This window comes from Micromys minutus (assembly GCF_963924665.1).
Source record: "Micromys minutus genome assembly, chromosome: 1".
NCBI lineage: Eukaryota > Metazoa > Chordata > Mammalia > Rodentia > Muridae > Micromys > Micromys minutus.
Window position 1 is genome coordinate 107,785,950 of NC_137969.1, and position 16,990 is coordinate 107,802,939.

General features: G+C 45.0%; 1 protein-coding gene across 2 annotated transcripts in view; it reads left to right on the forward strand.

The window, feature by feature from the left end:
* Positions 1 to 16,990, forward strand: part of ATXN1 (ataxin 1) — a 393,467-nt gene that overhangs the window by 216,998 nt on the left and 159,479 nt on the right. For both annotated transcript variants that reach the window (XM_080933829.1, XM_080933830.1), the window contains exon 5: positions 4,678 to 4,741. The gene's annotated coding sequence lies outside the window, so the exon portion shown is untranslated. The remainder of the gene's footprint in view (positions 1 to 4,677; positions 4,742 to 16,990) is intronic.

Sequence of the window (16,990 nt, forward strand, 5' to 3'; positions counted from 1 at the left end):
GAGATCATTTAGGACCGTCTCTCCGCTGCTGATTGCATGCTTGTGGCTCATAATCAGAGTGATGCACAGTAATTGTTAGACTCACTTGCCAGGGCTACATTTTGTATCAGTGCAGCCGTCAGCACTTTAGGCCCTGTTGTTCTGTCTGAAGAGCGCTTGCCTAGCACCCAGTGGGCTGCTAAGGGGAGACTCTTTGCTGAGTACTGTGGAGAAGTTCGCTTGCCACTCTTGTTTGCTAACCCTTGAAAATAATTACCTGAGAAAGGACTGTCTGCCGACTTAGTGGCAGCTGGCTCTTTCTGCGTCTGACAGAATTCTAGTGTGTGGAGACTTGACTACTAAAGAAGGAGGAAAGAAAAACAAACGTGTGCATAAGGCAGGGGAGCTCAGCTTTTCCCTCTGGTGTGATGCTGACAAACTTAGGGTTATGTGGCCCAGTCAGGCCACCTTTCATGAGCCTTGTTTTGCTTCCCCATGCAATGGGACTAATAGAACTTTCTAGTGGGGAGAGTTTGTCCAGGCTTGAGAGGACAGCTAAACCTCGTCAGCAGGAATCAGCAGCTCATTAAGTGTTAATAGTAAGGAATCTGAGCTTTGTCAGACCATATGAGATAATATGTCAACAACATTCTATTGCTATGTTGTACATGGGAGATGATCAGTTTTAAAGAGAAAGGGTTAGGCTGACTCAATCCATGATCAATCACTCCCTTCTTTTTGAGCCTGTGGCAACTCAAAACTTCATGGTGAGAGAATATGGCTGATCTGACTTGCTCACCTCACAGGAAAGGAGCAAAGGGAAAAGAAAGTAGAGGGTCCTGGAGTCCTCTCCTAGGGTACGTGCCAGTGACCTGACGACTCTGGGGAGTCTTTCTAACCCCTGCCTCTTCAGGCTCTACCATCTCCCCTTGGCCTCACCCTGGGCACTGACCCTTCCATCTTTAAGAACATTTAAATTCCTGATTAGCGTGGACATAAGGCAGTGCTTCCAAAGGTCAGCAGGCCCCAAACCCACCGCATTTGTGGATTACATCACAAAAGCAGTTTTCAGATGAAGCCAGAGACACAGAACTGTTTTACTGCAGAGACAAATATTTTTGTCTGCAGAGAGAAAATGTATTATGACCCATGCTGTGTGCCACTCAAAGCATTTGGGAGGGTACTTTTGAAGGCAAACTTAAGCCTCTCTATGTAATCCAGCTTTTAATGCACAAAGGGTCAGTATAATTCAGACCATTTTCCATGATTCAGTAAGTCCTAGTGCCCATTGTCAAAAAGGAGGGTCTTGGAGGTTCTGTCCAGTGCACAATACCTGAGCTCTTATCTCGCCATGTTGGCCAAAATAAAAGAGTGGCAGTCTCTTAGAGAAGAGGATCCCCACCCCCAACTGTTACTCAGATTGCTTTAGCTGAAACAGGGATTAAAAACCATGGAGGGAAGATCTTATGCTCAAATTCCTAACAGGAAGCAACTTAAGGGAGAAGGGCTTATATATGGACTCACAGTTTGAGAACACAGCCATTGGAGGGGATGGTGGGGGTGGGGCTGGGGTGGAGGGATGGGTCCTTGGGTGTGGCTGCAGGAGTGTGAGGCTACTTGCTCATATGTTAAGGATCTGGAAACAGAGAGAGGGGGAAAGTTGTGTGTTCATTTATCTCCCCCTCCCCCTTTTATTCAACCCATGACCCAAGCTCATACCATGGTGAGCCACTGACATTTGGGGTGTGTCTTCTCCTCCAAGTTAACCCTTCTTAGAAATGTGGTCACAGGAATACCATGGCATGACTGGTTTATTCTTAGACCTGTCCTGCAGACAATGTGAATGATCAGTTACATGTCTCTTAGAGGGATTCATTCCATTGGCTCTCCAGTGTTATCTCCTGTGGACTCTGGTTTCACAAATAAAACTTTACTTCTTACTAGCATATTTCTCCAGATTTTTCCATACCTCAGTGGATCCTACTTTTTTCTGCCACTCCCTCCAAATCCCTCACTCCCATTTGTTGCCTGGTGTTAAAACCAGTGTCAGGAAAACCTGGAAAGGACTGACTACATTTGGAGGAAACGTCTTCAACACTCTTGGACAATTGGGGGCATTTACTTGTTCCCCAAGCCTCTCTCAAAAGTGGCCTTTGTCTGAATTTTGTCTGATCATTGTTGGCGTTGGGACACAGTCTTGATAACCAGGGGTGATCATGTGACCTATGACTCATGTCACCCCCTCATTTTTTTTTTATTAAATCAACTATTTTCTTTAAGAAATTAGACGAGAAATGCCGGCATTGTTCAAATTGTCCCACATCTGATACCCACCTTAATGTGAAATGCTCCAAAGTCCTCTTAGATTCTGAACTTTAATGCAGGGCCACTCAGGACTCTGCAGGATTTATTTCAAGTCTCCCTGTGTCATAAAGTTGCTCTGCCATGCTGGGGTGATAAGCAGGACTATTTGTGTAATGTTAGAGGTGTGGCTTCCCACTTTAGTAAGCATTCCTTTTGCCTGTCATCTCTGGTCCCCTTCTAGCTTCTCACCAAAAATCATGAGCTGGGATTTCATTCCCATGCTATATGTGCCAGTTTGTATTCTTCTGAGCTCACCCACTCAAACCCAAACACGTCTTTTGCTATTAAAACTTACTATATTTAAGCAATCTGCCTTTCCAATCTTGAAAAACAGAGGCAAGAGAGAAGACACATGCTTCTGTGGTGTGCAGACATTTCTGATGAACGTGGATACTTGGGTGGATTCTATATGTTCAACAAGTAAATATTTATTCTTCCAAACCAATATTCTTGCGATCCTTTTAATTTTTCCTGATATAAGGCCGGGAATGTAGGTCACTTAGCAAAGTGCTTGCCTAGCTTGTAAGGAGGCCCTGGGGTTGATTCCTAGAACTGGGGGTCTGCCATATCACTCTAGGGGTAGCATCAGAATGATATCACATTCATAATCATTTTTATCTATATACCAGATAAATGTATTGATGTTAAAGAGTTTTTTCATGTACCAGTTATAAAACATCAGTCGGCCAAATGATATGAATACCCTAAAACATGTTAAAAATAAGTATATATGTATGTATGGGGGCTATTTCTATTTCAAATGCGTGGATGCACCCATGGGCATGGGGATGAAACTGGCCTGTCAATGAAAATATTTTTACTGGTTCTCAGAGGGCCTTTTTCTGATTTGTGTTACTTGCATCCCTCCTTCCATCTTGACCATCTCATTGCTGGACCATAAACAGTTTCATTCTCTCTTATTTTGTGTCATCAGATCAGGGCAGTGAGGAGATGGTCAGTGCAATGCAGGTACTCACATGCAGACAGATTCTAAAACCGTGCTCCTCTTGTTAGAGATGCATCAGGGTGCTGAGCTAAAGGGTAATCAGGGCTGTCTGTTCTCTTCATTGTCTCTCCTGAATGCCTGGTGCTGCAGTAGGACTCACAGAGAGGCTCACAGCAGCTGGCAGGATCACTGTCATTATGCAAATGAAGAAAACAAGCAGAGGGCTCCCCTGGCAGGAATCCCTCAGTTAGGGGTGGCAGAGCTGAGAAGCACAGTGGGGCACCCTCTGAACTTGGCTTTCTCGGGGCTGTCACTTTTCCTGTCTGTCCCCTTGTCTGTCTTGAGGATGAAAGGGTTCTTCCTGTGTGAGTGAATTATGACATACAGTTTGTAAAGACTGTGTCAGAGGTGTGGCTGGGGTGTCCCAGAGTCTACCACTTGTACTGTCTCTGGCCATCTTTTCAGTTGGGTCTTGTTCTTCTTGGCACCGGAACTTACATCTTAGGTGGCATTGTCTGGGACTGACTCACAGCACTATGGGGTGGGTGCCACTTGAGCATGGACAGTCTTCTCTCAAGCACACTAAGGCAGGCCTTCTCTAATCTGAGAACCCACCTTTAGGCTGGTGTGGGATCCTCAGCAAATGCTCTCCACATAACCTCGTGACCTCAGGGTTTCATGGCTTCTTTCACTATCTCTTGGCTCCCAAGAAACCATTAGGAAGAGGATAGGATGGAATGGAGACTCAGGGGTGAAAGGAAAACTGTTGGGACAGCTTTGTTTCACATCCCCTCTAGACCCACAGAGCTCATTCAAAGTCTCTGGAGTCGTACAGCTTCCATCTTGAACTGGGATGGAGCTGGGACTCTTCCAATTCCTGTGTCAACAGCCTCCACCACTCAGCCTTCCTCTGGCCAAACATTCAGGGCAGCTTGGTTCTTTCCCTCAGCTGGTTGGACCAGTCAGCACTTGAGATGTTGTGGCCACTGTATGATGTTAGTCAGCTGGCTCAGAAGGAGGCCTCCACTGCTTCTCGCCCAGTCTGAGTTTCCTTGTAAGCCTAGTTACAGAGGGTCATGGGACAAGACTTAGGGTGTGGCATTTGGGGGAAAAGCAAGTATCAATGAAGGAAGACGAGAGGAAAGTCTCAAAAGACCTGCCTACAAATATTTTCCACATACCACAATGTATATGCTTTCTCATAAGGGCCATTTAACTCATGGTAAATAAACCACATATGCCGTGATTTTTCTGTACATTATTAAAAGGTATTGAAAATAAACATGCCAGCCACATATCACCATATGTATTTAATCCCTAACGTTCTGGCCCTCCCCAGGCCTACCTACCTAAATCTTTGTTTCCTTTTTTCTCCCTTCTTCTTTCAGTTTTCCAAAGAAAATAGACCAAAACCTTCTTCTTGAGAAGAAACGAACTTGCTGTTGGCAGAGGGTGAGTAAACTTTTAAATGTACCATGTTTTTTTTTATTTTTTATTTTTGGTGTTTGATGCTGTGAAGCCCCAAGGTCAAGCATTTGATAAGTGGTCTCCAGCTTGGAGTCCAGACACTCTTTCTGCCCTCTACCTAATTTGCCGGGGCTGCCCCTAGAAAAGAAAGTTTTGCTCAGAGCCTTTTCTCCATGCTTCTTGCTATCCCCACATCTCCCCTCATGAGCTGCCCCTGTGGCTGCTGTCACCTTGTTCAGATTGCAGAAAGATCAACAGTGAGAATGTCTTTTCTTCCATAACTGGTGCATAGAGATAAGCCTGTGGGTAAGGGGAGACTCTGTCTAGCTCACATGGCTGTGTCTCATGAGTGCCATGAGAAAGAACAATTGGTTATGAGCGGTCCGTGGGACCTCCACGGCTATCTGGGAAAGTCCCTGTGTGCAGATGTGATAGCTGGGGCCCAGTAGCTCTGAGAGACCTGTGACATCACAGACCAAAGTAGAGCCAGGAGAGTGAGAACAGCATTTGACTCTTAGTTGAATGATCTCATGGAGAGATTATTGTTTTTACCCCACAGTTTATTTCTAAGGGGATAGAATCATTTATGTAATTCAATTGAAATAAATTACTGGTAAAGTAATGATAGTAGCCTGTTGCCCTGAGGTAAATGCTAAAGAAGTGCTGTTTGGCTTCATAGTAATTCTGCTAACAAGAAGGGTTGACGGAGTAGGTGTGCCCAGAAAACATCTGATGCATTCAATGGCTGGGGTATATATTGCATGACACTGCCTAGGAATGTGTAAATAAATATCCATTCATCTCAGGGAGGGCAGCAATGGCCTAGCAAAGAATTGAATCCACACACATCAGTAGACCAGTGAGTTTCCTGCATTAAAGAAAGGTAGGGACAGGGACACTTACGGGAGCTTGGGTGAGTCTACAAGCTCATCACAAAGCCACTGGAGCATGAGTGACAGCCCAACACAGTCACCCATGGAGCTCCCCTCTCAGCTTGCAGGGAGCCTAGAAGTACTAAGGAAGTCTCTCCTCACCCAGCCTTGCTTACTGCTAATATAATCTCATAAAAGGGCCCACAAATTCTGTTAGTTTAGTGAGCTTCCCGAGTCCCCACGTTTCCCTCCTCTTTGGAGAGGGCGATATTTGAACTCAGACTGAATAATTGCACGATTGCATATTTTCTTTTGTGCTCTTTCCAAACCACTGCTTTTGGCAGGGCAATGTTGTCACAGGCAGAGAGTAGTCAGCACATGGGCTTTGCAGTGAAGAGCCAGCATGAGGCAGCTGGTTAGACCATATTTACAGTCATCAAGCAGAGAGAGGGATGACATTGCTCAGCTCACACTCTTTGTTCAGTCTGGGGGCCCGGCATATTAAACAGTGCCACCTCCATTCTAGTGGGTCTTCCTTCCTCTGTGAAATCTTTCTGGAACTATCCTCCCAAATGCATTTAGAGGTGTGACTCCTAGTTAATTTGAAATCCTGTCAAGTTGAAAATCAATACATATTCATACACACACACACACACACACACACACACACACACACACGATGTGAACATGAAGGTATATTGTTCTCCACAAGACCCAAGGATCTTTATAGAAACAGAATTTTGACTAGACTAAATCCAAGAGATAACTAAGAGGGAAAATGGCAAACTCTATATCTGTACTGTATTATTCTTTGGGTAAAGAATGAAGTTGTAGACAAGGATCTAAAGCCAAGAAGCAAACAAACAACTGTAGAGAGAGGCAAGCAGGATCCCCAGAACTCATGCAGTGTAAATGACTTGGTGCTATGTTGGAGTCAAGTCAGTAGTTTGCTGTTGACATTGGGGAGGTTAATTATGCAAAACATTATAAGCCGTTTGGTCCTTACAAGATGCAAAATAAATTCAGACTGAAGCCATGATGATTTCGTAGGGGTTGGGGAGATTTTTAGCTCAAGGAGAAGCATGAGACTATGGAGTAGCTTGGTAGTATAGTGTTTACTGGGCATATGGAATAAGACCCTGGAATCCACCCAACACAAAAAATAAATACATCAAAAGTATCAACCCAAAGTGGATCAGGGACTGGGCCTACTTGTACCTTCCCCTTGTAAAACACGAGTGGCTGGGTTCTGTGTCTTGTGTACAGTGCTAGGGCCCTGGACCAATGCTGCACTCAATTTATAAGGGCACTTAATTGTGGATGGTATCTGTCCCTTTAAGGGAAATCCAGTGAATGCTCTTACCAACCCTGAGATTTTATTTGCTAGAGGAGGCTAAAGGGCAGTGGCATATGTTTGGTTCCATAGCAACATATCTGTTATCTGTACAAACAGGAAAACACACACACACACACACACACACACACACACACACACAAATGCTTGCAATAGCCAGTGTATCCTGGGAAGACCCAAGATTATTGTAATGCCTCCTTGATTTTCCTGCCTATCTCCCTCTGCTTTTTCCCTTCCTGGGGCCTTTGATAATTCAGGGAATCTGCACTCTGTCATTCTTGTTATCTAGCTCTGCTATTAACTTGCCTATGTTCTTACCCAGCCTGCAGCTGGGTAAGGAGGAAGGCAATGCCTATGACGTCATTCCTGAGCAGGGCTGAGAACCTCCCAACCTTAGCACTTGAGAGCAAGTAGGTAATTTGTGCTTCTCCTCATCTCTGTGGCAGGATAGCTCTGTCATTCAGCATGGCAAGGACTGAGATTCCTGTGTGTTACAGCTGGCTCCTTCCAGCTGAAAGTCACCATCGGGGAGTCGTGTGATATCCAGGGAGGCAGAGAGCTTGTGTCATACACTGTGGACCTGTGTGTGACCTGTGTGATGGACACAGTAGAGCTCCAAAAAGAAATCATGGTACTCATTTCTCTCCTTCCAGAAGCTCTGTCCAGAGGCACAGTCCTGACTGAAGGTTTATCATTATCTGCTCTCTGAGCTTTCCCATGTCTCCTATCTCCTCTGCCTTTCACCTCCATCGGGAAAACTCTGGTCTAAGCGGATGCTTTTCCCTCTATCTAGAACCTGGAAGCAGCAGGCTCTCACACTATAGTGCAATCTGGCCGGAGATTTACAGTGTAACTGTGACAGTTTCTTTTCCCATTGCAGTAGTAAAATGCTCTGGCAAAAACAACCTACAGAAGACAGGGTTTGTTTTAGCTCATAGTTCAATATGCTGCTGTGGCAGTGAAGCCTAGGTGTCAGGTACATGAGGCAGCTGGTCAAATTACATCTGCAACTGGAGAGAGCGGTCGGTGAATGTACTCAGGAATGCGTTATGATGTTTTGCTGCCTTCCACCACCTTTACAGTGGTTCTCAACCTGTGGGTTGTGACTCCTGCAGGAAGTTCACAGTTTCACAAGGGCTGCATATCAGATGTTTACATTACAACTCATAACAGTAGAAAAATATCGAGTAGCCATGGGAATAATTTGGGAGGGGTTACCACAACATGAGGCACTAACTGTATCAAAGTGTCACAGCACCAGGAAGGTTAAGAACCACTGACTTTATCCAATCCCAGATCCCCTGCCCAAGGACTACATCCTGTCCACAGTTGGGGTGGATCGTCCCCAATTAGTACATCAATTAGTACAGTCAAGACAACCCCCAAATGTATACCCAAAGGTCTACCTTCTGGCTGACTCTAGATTCTATCTAGCTGACAATTAATACCAGCAGGAGCATGTGTTGACTTTAAACTTGAGATGTCCTGTGTCAGCCTCTGGAAGGCTAGGATTGTAGCTAGGTGCCACCACACCTAATCTCTGGAAACATTTTCAAAAGTGCCCAGTCATTCACTTGACAGTTTCTACATTTGATTAACATTTCAGGGTGCGGCTGAGGCTCTGTCTAGGCAGAAAGGAAGCCATTTAGTGTTAGAATCAGTAATTTCCTCCCCCACTCCCACACCTTCTTTCTGATTCTCTCTTCATGCCCAGAACTAAGTGTGGAGTGCCTATGATGACATAGAAACAAACCTATTTGTTTCTGATAATACCATAGTCTCACCCTGACCCCCAAGGATTGTGATCAATGTGTGTAGACAGTGTTCTTTCATAGTTTATAAAGAAAAGACACGTTTAAGAAGTTCTCGGTGAATATTTTTAAATGTAGCTAAAAAGTCACAAATGAGGGGTGTCTAAACACTCCACTTTTCCCTCTTCCCACTGTGGGTATTGACCATGACCCTCACACCATGCTTTATACTAGCACAAAGATAAACTATTTTCCCACCCCCACCTCACACACTCATTGTCACAGCATGTGCCTTTGGGGCGAAACCTCTCAATGTAGCAGTTGTCTTTGGAACCATTAAATCTGAAATTTGAAGGGGGGTTTCATTAAAGTGACAGGTATGATAGATTAGGGTAGCGATTCTTAATTTAGTTTTGAGGTCTGTTGGGGAAAGAGGAGAAGGGTTCCGTATGAAAACTTTTACCTTAAAAGAGTTGAGAGTTCTCTTCCCAAGTTCTGAGCCAATGGGGGGATGGAGGGAGAGGCAAAAGCAGAATGCAGGTAGAAGCCAGAATTCTTACGCTATTACTAGCAGTTACAGAGTGAGAGAGCTAAAGGAACTTACCATCTCCCTGGTGCCCTGTTCCTTAGTGTAACCTTTGGTAGCCATAACTGGAGCCATTTTGAGCCTGCCGAGCCCTTGCCTGTGGGAAGGAGAAAGAGGCCAAAGTTTACCTTCATTACTCCTACCCAGAAGAATCCACTTTTCATCCAGAGGTGGGTGGAGCCACACTTTGGTCCAGGCCCAGCCAGATAGCTCAATTTCAGTTCTGGAGAAGAAAAGATCAGAGCAAAGGGCCAGGGATGCTTAAAAGACAGGCGTAGTGATGTTCCTGCTTGATACACGCTTTACCCTCTTGTGTTTACTGTGTTTGCTCAGGGGACCCGTTAGTCCCTCTTCTCTCTGGACACAGAAGCCTTGCCAGTCTCGTTGTCTCACCTACCTCAGGATTTAAAGCCAAGTCAGCAACAGGTGGTTGTGTGTGTGAAAGGCTCGCTCCCGAATTTGGGGAGAAATTCAGGGAAAAGAGGGAAGAGAGTGGGAGGGGCGTGAAGAGAACTCAGAAAGTTTAAAGCTAAGGTCACAGCCTCCAAGACGCCCTAGGTAGCTGAAGAGGCAGGACGCAATTACAGGTGATATTAAAGAAATGAAAAGGCATGAAAGGCAGCCTGGTTGCAGAAGTGACACTAGGTATTCTTCACAGAGTCATTGCCACACAGGTGACAATAGAGCAAGCAGAAGCTATTGTATTATTCAGGCAAGGATAGAGTTGTGTGTCAGAAACAGTCGATCCTAAACTCCCGGTGGCCTCACAAAATAAAGGCGTATTCCTTGCTCATGCCGGGTCATTGAGGGGGTATCTCTCCGAGATGGTTGTCTTCCATGTGTAATTCTCTTCTCTCCATCTCCAGACCTCTTCCTGATCACAGGAAACTGGGATCTTGCTCACACAGCTAAATTATTCAAAGGTATAGCAAGGAAGGTTTGCATGTCACCTGCTGTGTTCTGAGCATTGACTTGGAGACAGCTCACTGCTTTCCAGTCCTGTCCTCTGGCACACAGTAGATACTCAAGTGATATGTGAAGAGTGAGTTGACACTCATTTCTAGAAGAATCATGCTACTTGTGGGCTTGGTAAAAGGCTTGAGCACTAATATGAATTATAAGGCTGTGATTGGTTAATTAGTGTATTGGTTTGAATAGATTTGGCCCCCATAATAGACTCATGCATTTGAGCGCTTGGCCCACAGGTTATGACACTATTAGGAGGTGCTTTAGAATAAGTGTGGCCTTGTTGGAGGAAATGTGTCACTGTAGGGGGTGGGTTTTGAAGTCCTATGCTTAAGCTCCGCCCAGGGCAGAAGAGTCAGTCTCTCCAGGCTGCCTTCAGAACTCTCAGCTTCTCAGGTACCATGTCTACCATGATGATCATGTGCTGACCCACTGAAATTGTAAGCCAGCCCCAATTAAATGTTGTTCTTTTATAAAAGTTGCCTTGGTTATGGCGTCTCTTCCCAGCAATGGAAACCCCAGTTAAGGCAAATAGCCCTGGTGACTAGTTGATCATAAGGACACAGAAGAAAATCAAACACAAGTTAGTAGGGAGCTCTGCTTTTTATAAAGGACTAGCCTTCCATATTCCCTCCTTGGTCACATTACTGTCTAACTGGTTCAAGGCACAACTCTGTGTGCTATGCGATTTCATTTCAGCTTCTTTTTCTAGCCTTGTGACTTCTGAATGAGGTAGAAACCATCCTTGTTTCAGAAACTTAATTCAGTGAGGTTAGGTTGTCCAGAATGTTCGAATGATTCCATTCACCAAGCACCATCTCCACCGTCAGGTCATCTGACACCTGCACATGCATCCCAGGGACCTGGGGGAGTCAGTGTTGAGCTCCAGTTCCTTGTTGAGAACCTTCTGAAAGAGTCCATACTTGTAAGCTAGCAATGCTTGAGTCACCATAGAAAATATGAAGTTCCTGGAGAGAACAGAATCCACTGCACTGGATGCAATGAGCCTGGAAGCTCTGCTAATCTCCTCATAGCTGTCGCTTTACAGGTCTCTGTAATACCCTTTATTACAAAAGTTATCGTTATATTTTATATAACTTTTATATATTATATTATTTATCCAGGTATTTAGGCAATACCTGTAATACCCAGACCTTTGTAATACCCTTCATTTACAAACAAACAAACAAATAAATCAGTAACTGGGTTAAGGAGAAGGCTCAGTGGAAAATGTTTAATATTCAAGCATGAAGACCAGAGCACAGATCCCCAGAACCAATATGAACATCACATTGTAGGTGGGTATGGTGATCCATGTACAGTTCTAGCTCTCTGAAGGCTAAGACTGGAGATCCTTAAAGAAAACTAGTGGGGTACACTACCATTATCCATGGGCTCAGTCAAGAACTCCTGCCTCAGTGAATAAAGTGGCCATCAGTGGAAGGGAATGCTAACATCAACCTCCACACATAGGCACACAAGCCCACCCCACATGTGTGTGTACCCATGTGAACATGCACACGAACGCATGAGAGAAAAGTGATGAACTGGATAGTTATTCCTTCTAATTCTGTGAATCACTCTATCAAATTAATCAAACACAAGAAGGGGGTGGAGGAACCCCGACTATAGCTGGTTAGTCAATAGTCCAAGTAAAATGAACTGTGGCTTATGATTGGTGTGTGAAGTGGGAGTTATGGTGGTAGAGGGTAGTCTTGGGACCTGATTTTGTTTTGTTTCTTTGTCCCACAACCTTGAGACTAGGAAAACTTGCTTGTTCACTTTTGCTCTGTGGGAGGTGGCGATGGAAAGGACCTGCTCCTTCTCTGGCCCCCCAACCCCCACTGCTTGAAAGGGACAGGGCAGTGGGGGAGGCCTGACTTGAGAATCACTGGTAATAGGAGATTCTTTAGCAAGAGTTATGACCAACTGAGGCTCAGGGAGCCCATGATCTTGAGGTGGTGGCAAAAGGAGGACCAGGGTCAGTCTGAGAAGCCTGCTGTCACCCCAACAAGTTGAGGCATTGAAAATCTCTGTAGACAATGACATGATGCTCAGAGGTGGGGAGTGACTGCAAAGTGTCCTTTGACCAAGGAGATATCTGTTTGCACACAAGAAACAAGGGAAAGCTAAGAATGGGAGAGAGCTATCCTTTTAAATCCTGCATGACTGTCAAATATCATCAGCTTTATTTTTGAGATTACTTTGGTCACAGTGTCACTTTTACTGAGGCTCCTATAGAAGAATCTGGGAATGCCTTTGGTTTTTATTGACCCCTTCCTTCTAAACTTCCCAAGGTGTAAGATCAAACCACGTCTATGGGATGTGTGTGTAGGTGTTCGTGTGAGCATACATGTGTGCACATGCAAGTGTGTGTGTGAGCATATGCATGTGTGTATGTGCACATACATATGCCTTCCTGTGAATGTAATGTGTGCATCTAATTTTTGTGGAAGACCAAAGGTCAAAGTCATTGCCTTCTCCAACTGCTCTCCACCTGACTTTGGGGGGGGGGGGACAATATCTCTCACCCAACCTGGAACTCGGAGATTTGGCCAGACTGGGATGGTCCTCAAGCCCCAGTCATCCTTCTGTTTCCATTTCCCAAGAACTGGGGTTACAGGCATGCAGTATTTGTAAGGAAGAGCCAGATGCAAGTCCTTATGCTCACACAGCAGACACTTTACCAGCTGGGCCATTCCAGCTCCTAATTCCTATCCTCTAGGGCCTAGGTCAGATTCTATGCTAGCAGCAGAATTGTCTGAAGTTGCAACTCCATTCTGGTGGAGAAAAGAAGGCTTGCAGATGAGTGAGGAGTAAAAACTCCAGAGGTGGCTGGGTCTGTACACTGGTGGGAGGGCCCTCTGTCCATCACTAGGACATCTGTCCTACTCTGACCTACCCTGAAGCCTCTTGTCAACTGTGACCTCCCTATGGCTCTGGGAAATGATTTGGCAGTGTCTTGCTAGTTGGTAAAAATCTTTTACAAACCAGAAGTCATTGTGCACAGCAGACTTTTTTGGTTTTGACAATTTGGAGCTAATTTTGATGTTGGGGGGGGTGGTGGAATTGGTGGACAAGAAGAGGAATGGATAACGTAGTCTCAGCTCTCCCTCTGAAGCCAATTAGCTGTGTCACCGTTACAGGTATCTCTTTCTTGTGGCAAAGGGCAGTCTGATGAGAGAGGCCAAAAGTGTACGTGTCAGGGGTGAGAAAGCAAATGCCTGGGTTCCCTGGGAATCGTAAATGTGTGTGTCCCAAAGTCTCTCTACCCTGAATCCAGGACAGTGCATGAGAAAAGGGACCAGAAAGAGCTGTTCTTACATGCTGCCTTCCCTCCCTTTCTATGTGGGGTACAAAGAAGGTGTCTTCACGCAACTGGAAGAGACAAACGCTCTGAGATCTTCATCTCTTACCCTCTAATTCCCTGGCTGCTATTGTTAGTCAGATCCGTGCTCTGTCTGCTGATATCTGTGAAGACTGTTCTTCTTCGAGCATGGCAAAGCATGCATCCTTCTTGGTGTGCAAGAGAAGCGGCATTGTTGGTCATTTCAGTTCTTCCACATACCCATAAGAGCACTTGACTGGTGTGTGTGTGTGTGTGTGTGTGTGTGTGTGTGTGTGTGTGTGTGAATTCTTTTGAAACAACAAGATGTTTGGGGGCCTCTATCTTTTTCCGGAGGAGGAATAGGTGCATATTCATTCGAACAGACAGGCAAAACTATTTATAGATTTTTAAGTATTGTGTGGAAGGAAGATGTGGAAGTCAGCTTTAATGCTCTCTTCCCTTCTCCCTACAGGTTCTCCCAAGTACTACAGACATTAGACATCTCAGCTCTCATGTGACGGCAATACCCTTTGGATGTACTTTGCCTAGAAACGAAAGCTGAAAGAGGCTTTGGAGTAAACTAACCAAAGAACTGTGGGGGTTTTGATCACTTCCCATTAGCATGAACACAAACCTCCATCCTAGCAGATTTTGTTTGAGGGAACATTCCCTGTTTAATAAGGATACAGGTGTTACTGGGTGTTTCCTGTATCTTCTCAGTTTAGGAGCTGAAGGAGTCACGTGTGGAAGCATTTCCCATGCCCCAAATGTTTTTTCCAGCCATTTCCCAAACTTCAAAAAACCTGTTCTAAGAAGAAAAGAACCCAACAGATACTTCCCTTAGAAGGCGTTTGGCTTCAACAGTGAGTCCCAGAAAGATGCTCACCTACATCTTGACCTATGTGATCCTCGGTAAAAAGAAACTTGAATGTAAAAAGTCTATGTCACCAGGGCCACTCACAAATGCCTATGGCATGCTATTTTTCTGGTCCTGGTTAGAGGGTGATGGGGTCAGACAGAGACTGTGATGCTACCCCCACTGCCTTAACGTTTAGTATGCTGCTTCTGACTCTGCCTCTCACCCAGGAGGCAGGAGAAAATGAACAACTGCTTTTTGCTCTCAGCAACTCAAGATGCATCCAAACCTGTGGATTGAGCTCTTTGCAAAACCAGACCAGATGGCCAGGTACCCACAGCTTAGCCCATTCTGTTTCCCTTTTGCTTTTTGATGGATTGGAAGAATAAGTGGCTTCAAAATCTTCAAAGAGAATCTTCTAAGTGTTTAGGACTTGGGAACACCCGTTCTGTTTATTTGGTTTTCATTTCGTATTTGAAAAATTGGTATGCAGACATTACCTTGGGATTACAGATTCCCTGGAAGGAAGGGCTCAGGAAACAGAACAATGGCTTTGCTTTTAATTGAGATGCATTATCTCTTTGAGGGGTGATCTAAGAGGTTTTTGTTTTCACATCCATTTCTGTGATTATAGTTAATCCTATAGCTCCGAGTCATGGGAGCAAATGGTGTGTCTTCTGGCAGAGTTACTTACAGACCCTTAGACATGATGCTTTATGAGGAAGTGGGAATTTGGCTTTGAAGATCCCCACAGTGAGGCAAAGATGAGGGCATTCAGCTTGGCACCTGGCTACCTAAGGATGTCCTACCTCATTATTAACACCCCTTCCGGAAGACTGCAAAGATTAAGAGGCAGGGTAAGGGAAAATATGTGGGCAGGGTAGGATCAGAGCCTTGCCATTATCTGCTTAGGTGCAGAGGAAGCCAAGTTACCTGCCAAGTTACCTGGTTGCTAAGGCAATCACTGAAGGAGTGTTGTGACATTGAACTGAACATCAGACTCTTTGTATTGATTCTCCTCAGATCTAAATCCTGTTCTTAGGTGGTTTTTGTATGTTTGTTGTTTTGTTTTTGTTTTCCAACATGGAGTCTTTTTCTCCTGCTGCCTGAAGGGAATATCCTTCCCAAAGGGAATGCCAGTCTATCTGAATGTAGAATACTGTTAGGCTATCTGGAGGAAGTTACAGAAACTTCAATCCTGGTGTTTCTGGCTTGATGCTAAGGGAGGAAGGATACTAAAATCCGTAGACATCTAAATGGTCAGAATTGAGCATTATCCCATGTGAACCCCGGGTCTTTGTGTACAGTGGTTCGAGGGTTCTTCCTGCAATGTTTACAGCATTCAAACATAAAGGAACCTATTTGTGTTTTAGTGTGAGTCCCCAGCCGACGAGAGGCTAAGAACATACAGTGCCTGCCCTTTTCACTCACATGCTCCGTGTCTTCTATTTGAATTACAGAGGTCAAGACCAGTTTATTCACAAATTAACGTCCTCCAGTGTCCAGCTCTCTGTGGTGCCCTCTGAGGACTTTTGAACCTCTTCTATTTGCATTGGATACGCAGCCGCTTTACAGTACAGTGGCTCGTGTTGTGCCCATGTTACTTGCTCAGCCTATGAAGTGCTTGTTGTGTGTGGAGGGGGCTTCAGGGAGAGCCCTGGGGCCTATGTAAACTAATGTGGGTGAGGTACTACAAGCTTATGACCCCGGCAGTAGTGAGGCAGAGACAGGTAGATGACTGGAGCTTGAGTGTGGGCCAGCTTGACCTGCTTGGTGAGCTTCCGGCTAGTAAGAGAGTCTCGAAAGCACAAAGGCAGGTGGACCTCTATGAGTTTGAAGCCAGCCTGATCTTCAAAGCAGGTTCAGAACATCTGGGGCTCTGTTACACAGAAACACTGTCTCAAAAAAACAAAACAACAAAGAAGGTGGATGGGGCTGAAGAGATGGCCCAGCAATCAAGAAGAGTATAGTTTTGGTGCAGAGGGCCTTTTGCACCAACCTTGGGCAGGTCACAACTACCTGTATCTCCAGGGCATCCGATGCCTCTCTGGTCTCCACAAATGCTTACACTCATGTGTATATACTTTATCACACACACACACACACACACACACACACACACACACACATACACACACATGCACAGAGAGAGAGAGAGAGAGAGAGAGAGAGAGAGAGAGAGATGGAGGGAGGGAGGGAGAGAGAAAGAAAGAGGGAGAGAGGAAGAGAAAAGAGACACACACACACATATTAAATAATCAGTGTTATACTTAAACTACTTAATTATATATACATACTCAAAACCATATGTATTCATTTTAGAAAGATCTCTTTTACTTTCATATGAAGGAATTTAATCGTGGCCTTCATGTATAAAAACAGGATTGTTTTCATCCTTTGAGCCACCCTGAGGGTCATCCAAACCTCATTCCAGAGCGGTTGGAAGCACACTGCACTTCCAGTCTGCATCTGATGCTGCCGGGAGACTTTTTCTCCCAAGCCACAAGCGTCTGCTCCCTTT